Source organism: Procambarus clarkii, chromosome 6 (genome assembly GCF_040958095.1).
Source record: "Procambarus clarkii isolate CNS0578487 chromosome 6, FALCON_Pclarkii_2.0, whole genome shotgun sequence".
In the NCBI taxonomy this organism is placed as follows: domain Eukaryota; kingdom Metazoa; phylum Arthropoda; class Malacostraca; order Decapoda; family Cambaridae; genus Procambarus; species Procambarus clarkii.
In genome coordinates this window covers 45,840,116-45,847,689 of record NC_091155.1, presented here as the reverse complement: position 1 = coordinate 45,847,689, position 7,574 = coordinate 45,840,116, and positions in this window count along the sequence as shown.

Here is a 7,574-nt window from a genome sequence, read left to right as displayed (position 1 = left end):
AGGAGTGGTTAGATAGAAAACTATCACCTGAGGACCACAAAAGAATATTGTGCAAGGAGCATATGCTATGCTTTCTAATTCAAATTGCATTATTACATGGATGGCGATATACTTAAGAAATTGTTCATGACTTTTGTTAGGCCAAAGCTAGAATATGCAGCTGTTGTGTGGTGCCCATATCTTAAGAAGCACATCAACAAACTGGAAAAGGTGCAAAGACATGCTACTAAGTGGCTCCCAGAACTGAAGGGTAAGAGCTACGTGCGAGGAGAGATTAGAAGCATTAAACATGCCAAAACTAGAGGACAGAAAAAAAAGAGGTGATATGATCACTACATACAAAATAGTAACAGGAATTGATAAAATCGACAGGGAAGATTTCCTGAGACCTGGCACTTCAAGAACAAGAGGTCATAGATTTAAACTAGCTAAACACAGATGCCGAAGAAAATATAAGAAAATTCACCTTCGCAAATAGAGTGGTAGACGGTTGGAACAAGTTAAGTGAGAAGGTGGTGGAGGCCAAGACCGTCAGTAGTTTCAAAGCGTTATATGACAAAGAGTGCTGGGAAGACGGGACACCCACGAGCTTAGCTCTCATCCTGTAACTACACTTAGGTAATTACACTTAGGTAATTACTCGATCGCCCAAAACGCAGCACTATTTTCTATAGGTTAAACCTTACCCACTGGCTTTCTTGGGACCCATGGCGAGATATATAATATCTTTTATGGTCAAATGACCAAAAATTCAACAAAACACTGAAAATCCGGGTGAAGAATTTACGTGGAATAGTCACTGGGTGCGAGGCACTGGTAAACTGAGGGTTGAGAGGCGACAATCGCCGTACCACCACGCGCTAGGTAGGCCTGTACGCGTATCAACAAACTCGACTTCCGAGGTAACCCTCGTCTTCCGATACATATTTTCCGAGGAAATCCTGCTTGTATTCTGAAAAACTCATATACAGGGACACTCGTATTCTGAGGTACCACTGTATATAAAAAACAGGTGTAGATGTGATTTATAATGATACAATAGTTTTTATTGTTGACCAAACCACGCACTAGAAATTGAAGAGACGACGATGTTTCAGTCTGTCCTGGACCATTATCAAATCGATTGTGATGAGACGAGGGAGGCAAGGGCATTAAGTAAGCAAGAGAGAGGCGAGGAGATGGAAATCTTAGAGGAAGATACGAGCAAGGCATCTTGAAGGTACAAAAGATAAGGTGTAATAAAGAGTGTAATAATAGTTATAAGATAGAGATCATAAGAGAAAACAAGTGACAGAAAAAACAAAGAAAAAAGAAGGATAGGCTTATGTTAGGGTCACGTTGTTAAAAAATTTAGAACATTTGGGTATATACTGAGAAAGGGAAGAGTCAACAGCATCAAAGCAGGACTAAGGTTCATGTTGGGTTAAATGTTCTAAACTTTCTAACAAACATGACCTAACATAAGCCTACCCTTCCCTTTTCTTTGTTTTTCTTTCTCTTGTTTTCTCTTATGATCCTTTTCTTATTCCTATTATTACAACTTTTATTGCACCTTACCTTCTGTACCTTTTGCCTTGCTCGTCTCTTCCTCTAAGATTTCCATCTCCTCACCCGCTCTCTCTTGCCTACTTATTACCATTGTGCTGCGCCGGCTTTAATGCCCTTGCCTCCCTTGTCTCATCACAATCGACTTGATAATGATCCAGACCGGACCAAAACATTGTCGTCTCTTTAATTTCTAGTGTGGTTCGGTCAACATTTTTCAGACATGTTATTGTGACTCATCATCTGCAATAGTTTTTATGGATTATAAGCCAGTGTAACAAACCTGTGTCAAAAGGATGGATGAAGAATTCATCTTCATGTGACACTATATACCCAACAATATGCTTGGCCTTGGTGAACAGATTGAGGTTTCCAAGATGATCTGAATGTCCATGCGTTCCAACAGCATAATTTATGTCATCACAGCATATCCCATGCGAGTCAAGACCTAAAGATAAGAGAAAAATTTATAATTTTAAGAATCAGTTCATTCATGAACCTTTAAATTTCTTACACTATTTTTTACACCCCAGCTCTATATTTTTTTAGAATAGTTTCTGAAAATAAAACTATTATATAAATTTTATTTATATAAGTTTACAGTATTGTATAAATGAAAAGTTATATGTCAGTTCTACATAAAGTTAAACAAGTTCCACTCATTTAACCACTGCACTGCACAGAGCGCCTTGAAGCACTGGATCGAGGGTACACAGAACACCATTTGGCATTTTTAGGCAAAGTATAGGGAATGATTCAAAACTCCCGCAGGTACACAGGGCTCACATCCTGTGCCTCAGGACTCCTGTAAACAGATACCACCTTGAAAAAAAATCGTCAGCATCTGTGCTGGCTGTGAGAGCCTAAGTATTGAGAGAGAGCGACCAAGGATTTTGAGGAGCCGGTGGCTGAGTAGACAGAACACTGGACGCGTGATCCTGTGGTTCCGGGTTTGATCCCGAGCGCCAACGAGAAACAATGGGCAGAGTTTCTTTCACCCTGATGCCCCTGTTACCTAGCAGTAAATAGGTACCTGGGAGTTGGCTGTCACGGGCTGCTTCCTGGGGGTGGAGGCCTGGTCAAGGACTGGGCCGGGGGGACACTAAGCCCCGAAATCATATCAAGATAAGGCTGGCACATGCAGGAGCTGCGCACAGCACTGCTGTACAGCTAGGAGCCACAGTACCACTTAGTAATGATGAATAAAATCGGTAACTGAAAATTACATTGCATTGATAGTGTTACAGATGATCCAGACTGTGATAAAGACTATGTACAACATTCAAATATCAGTGAACACAATGTTAGTTCTGATATTCCCAGCATGAGGTAAAGACACAGCACCCAGCTATTGTTTCCTCCATCTATGCATCATGAAACAACCTTATGTTCTGTCACCAATGTTCATTTTGTTATGGAAATAGATTAATATTCAGGATTTTGTGACAGGAATGTGATAATAATAATAGTGGTTTTTAGCAAGTTATAGCAAGATGAGTAGAATATTGGAGGCATTATATTGCATCATGTGACTACTGGCATTGTCTGTTTGTGGCTCCATGCTGTGTTTTGATTTTATCATTATATTCACCAGAACTGCTTATTAATATGTTATGATGCATATAAATGTTGTTAATGATATATAAAATGTGTACATAGTGTAATAACAACAAGAATGTACTTGTGGATAACCCTTCAATTTACATTAATATACCTACTTTTTTTTCTGTCAAATTTCTTATGCAATCTATTTTTTTTATACTTTCTTACAATGCATTTTTATACCTTCTTACAATGTATTTTTATACCTTCTTACAATGTATTTTTATACTTTCTTACAATGTATTTTTATACTTTCTTATAATGTATTTTTATACTTTCTTACAATGTATTTTTATACCTTCTTACAATGTATTTTTATACTTTCTTATAATGTATTTTTATACTTTCTTACAATGTACCTGTAAACATTTTGTTAATTTTGCTAGAAATTATCTTCTTAAAATTATATGTTAGATTAAGGATCTGCCCGAAACACTATGCGTGCTAGTGGCTTTACAAGAATGTAATACTTTCAAGTCTCTGTACTCTCATAAACCCAATGTTCCTTCTTGTATATAAATAAATAAATAAATAAATAAATAAATAAATAAATAATTAAATAAATAAATAAGTAAATAAATAAATAAATAATTAAATAAATAAATAAATAATTAAATAAATAAATAAGTAAGTAAATAAGAATACTGTTTGGTTGATCTAAGAATATAATATACCTGTCACCATATATGATCTCAATATTTTTGAGAATAGCGATGTTCCACACATTTAACTATATAAATTTCACATACAGTGGAACCTCTATTAACGAGTGGCTCTATTAACGAGTTTTTCCAGTAACGAGCAAGCCACTCGCAGCAAATTTGTCTCTATTGACGAGCTCGCCTCTATTAACGAGTGAAACCACATGGCGCTTCCTAGCGTCTCGCGGGTTCTCGCAAATTCTCGGACGCCTCCAACGCCAGTGTTGTTGTTGTATCTCACACGACAAGCATCCCTCTGGATTTATTTGAGCTTTTCTTTGAGTTTTTAGTGGTTTTGCGACTACAATTTGTAACACACGATGTCTCCAAAGAAGCTGCTTGCTAAAGATAGTGTTGTCAAGAGGAAGAAAGACACACTTACTGTGGATTTAAAGAAGGAAATTATAGCAAAGCATGAGTGTGGTGTCTGTGTGATTGATCTCACAAGGAAGTATGGCAGGTCCTCATCAACAATTTACACCATTAGTAAGGGAATGAGGAGGTAAGGGAGGATGCTGCCTCTTCCACTGAGATCAGGGAAGTGTTTGGAATGTTTGAAAAGGTGAACACATTCTTGGAAAAGCTGCCCTGATAAAGCAGTGACATCCCGGTGTGTGAAAATGTTTAATTAATTTATCACTTTGTGATAACACTTTATGAAAGTGTTATCACTTTCGCAGGTATATGTCGCTTGAACGTAACACACTTTTTTTCTATTGAATGCACCCAAACACCGCGCTCAAGCGTCATTTGAGCAAATATTTCTATAAAATCCAATTCTTATCCGATCGACTTGGGGATTGTATACATGTTTGCCATGAAATTTCCGTTTTCTTTAATAACCACATTGCCTATTTGAGAAAACGGCATTGTATTGTATCTTCGTGGGAAGACTATTATATTGTTGACACAACGAGTGTAATCAACGTAGTTTTTTATTTGGTGCTGGTCTAACGCATCCTTGTGTGACATTTGAAATGAAATTTGGGTGAAATTCCCAAGAAGAGAGAGTCCGCCTGACTCAGAGGTGGATTCTCCTTCCACACCATAACCCCTCTCCTCCTTCCCACCTCTCCATCATCTCCCTCAAGCCAGCAACTACTCTTCATAAGGTAAAGTAAATATTAAAACACTACAACAAAACATTTATATTTACATGTGCAGTATTATATTTACATAAAAAAAGTCATACAAGTATGGATGTTTTTGGGAGTGGAACGGATTAAATTTATTTCCTTTATTTTAAATGGGGAAATTTGTTTCCAAAGACGAGTTTTCCAGGTAACGAGCTCGGTGCCAGAACGGATTAAACTCGTTAATAGAGGTTCCACTGTATTACACATTATTGAATAATATTACTGAAAAAATAGATATATAAAACCATTCACAGACACTAAAACAATTATGTAAAAATATATTTGGAGCAGCTCCTGCCACACTCAGCTGTCAGCCACTAGGCTGACCTTGGATTATTGTTCTGTGTATATAAACTCTCAACACATGATCTTTGTGGTTCATGATGGTGCACAAAAATGTAGATAGTTATATACAGTACAATGTGTCTATATAGCATTATAACACCAAAAACACTGATTGATCTTTAGAATATAATATACTGTACATGTCACATATAAGAGCTCAATAATTTTGAGCATAGCGCTGTTCCACACATTGAACTATATAAATTCCACAAAATTACACACTTTTTAATAATATTACAGCACAAACCCAGAGAAGAAATGAATGAGAGACATCGAATTAATTGTGAAAAATTATATTCGTGGCAACTGCCACCCCATTGGGTGGTGGGGGCGAGCATCCCTGAGCGCTTAATCACTCCGCACCCATAATTTGCTCAACTTCTCAGCTCCATCATGACTAAAGCATAACATATAGAGTACAATATTTTATTTTAGATTCCTGTGATCAGAGATCGCATTTTAACACTATAATCAGAGAAAATATTTTTTTTAATAATTTATTTTCGGCGCACCATGGGGTGTCATATTTTAATGTAGAGCAGGAATGTTTTTGCAGTCTCCAGGTTCTGCCCAGTGCAACTATATGACAACTTGTACCATGATGTTTCATCATCTTTATAAAGTTAATAATTTGAATATAGGTAATACATTTAGCTGTCAAATTTGCCATTTTTAACACTAGGAATACATCTAGTAGCCTTTATATAATGTCTAAGATCTGTAATTTATGCTCATCAGAAAGAATTTCCGAGTTTAAAATTTATCATTCAACTAATTCTGAGAACATGAATCTGGGAATAAATCCACTTTTCTAGCCCTGCCCACAAAATAAATGTGTTGATAGAACTGAAACTCTTCCTTCTGAATGGCTCACTGGTTGTTCAATAAGCTTTCATTTAACTTCTTACCACCATGAAACAAAATTTTGCAAATGGTCTTGCAATGTTAATAGGAAAGAGAGAGAGTACAGTACGTGTAATTATTTTCAAAAAATATAATGTGCAGAAACACAAAATGTGTGTTATCTTGAGGTTATCTTGAGACGATTTCGGGGCTTTTTAGTGACCCCGCGGCCCGGTCCTCGACCAGGCCTCCACCCCCAGGAAGCAGCCCGTGACAGCTGACTAACACCCAGGTACCTATTTTTACTGCTAGGTAACAGGGGCATAGGGTGAAAGAAACTGCCCATTGTTTCTCGCCGGCGCCTGGGATCGAACAAAGGACCACAGGATCACAAGTCCAGTGTGCTGTCCGCTCGGCCGACCGGCTCCCTTGTGATGTGTGATGTGGAAGGCTAATGCTAAGGCATGGGTGATTAGGCAATTTTTTAAGGAGTGGGTGAATATGGTGGTGTGCCCTGCCATCAAGAAATATTTGCAGGAGAACAGTTTGTCACTCAAGGCCCTGCTTCTCCTCGATAATGCTCCTGCCCATCCTCCAGGCTTGGAGGATTCTTTGGATGAGGAATTTAAGTCTGTTACAATAAAGTTCCTTCCTCCCAACACCACTCCTCTACTTCAGCCTATGGACCAGAAAATCATTGCCAATTTTAAGAAACTTTATGAAAGGGCACTTTTCCGGAGATGTGTCGAAGTAACGGATGCCACAAACCTCACCCTCAAAGAGTTCTGGAAAAACCATTTTAACATTTAGAGTGCTTTAAAACTTGTTGACAAAGCCTGGCAGGAAGTGACTGTAAGAACCATGATCTCTGGCTGGAGAAAACTGTGGCCTGAATGTGTTGCAGAACGAGACTTTGAGGGGTTTGAGCCTGAACCTGAAGTGCCTCTCGTTGAGGAAATTGTTCCTCTGGGTCGGCAATTGGGCTTGGAGTTGGATGGTGGTGATGTGGAGGAGTTGGTGGAAGAACACAACGAAGAACTGACCACCGAAGAACTCCAAGCCCTTCAAAAGGAGCAGCAAGAAGAGGCAGCAGAGGAAATTTCTTCAGGGGAGGATGTGCCAGTAGAGAATGTCTCTTCCTCAAAAATTAAGAAAATGTGTGCAATATGGGAAGAATTGCAAACCTTTGCTGAAACGACTCACCCAAATCAAGCTGCAGTAGGTCATTGGCTTAACCTATTCAATGACACTGTGATGCATCATTACAGACTAATGTTAAAAAGAAGGGAAAAACAAATGTCTCTTAACAAATTTGTAGTGAGACAAACAAGCACTGAACCACAACCAGGTCCTAGTGGTATTCAAGCAAAATGTAGGAGAGAGAGTACCCCCAGAGAAAACA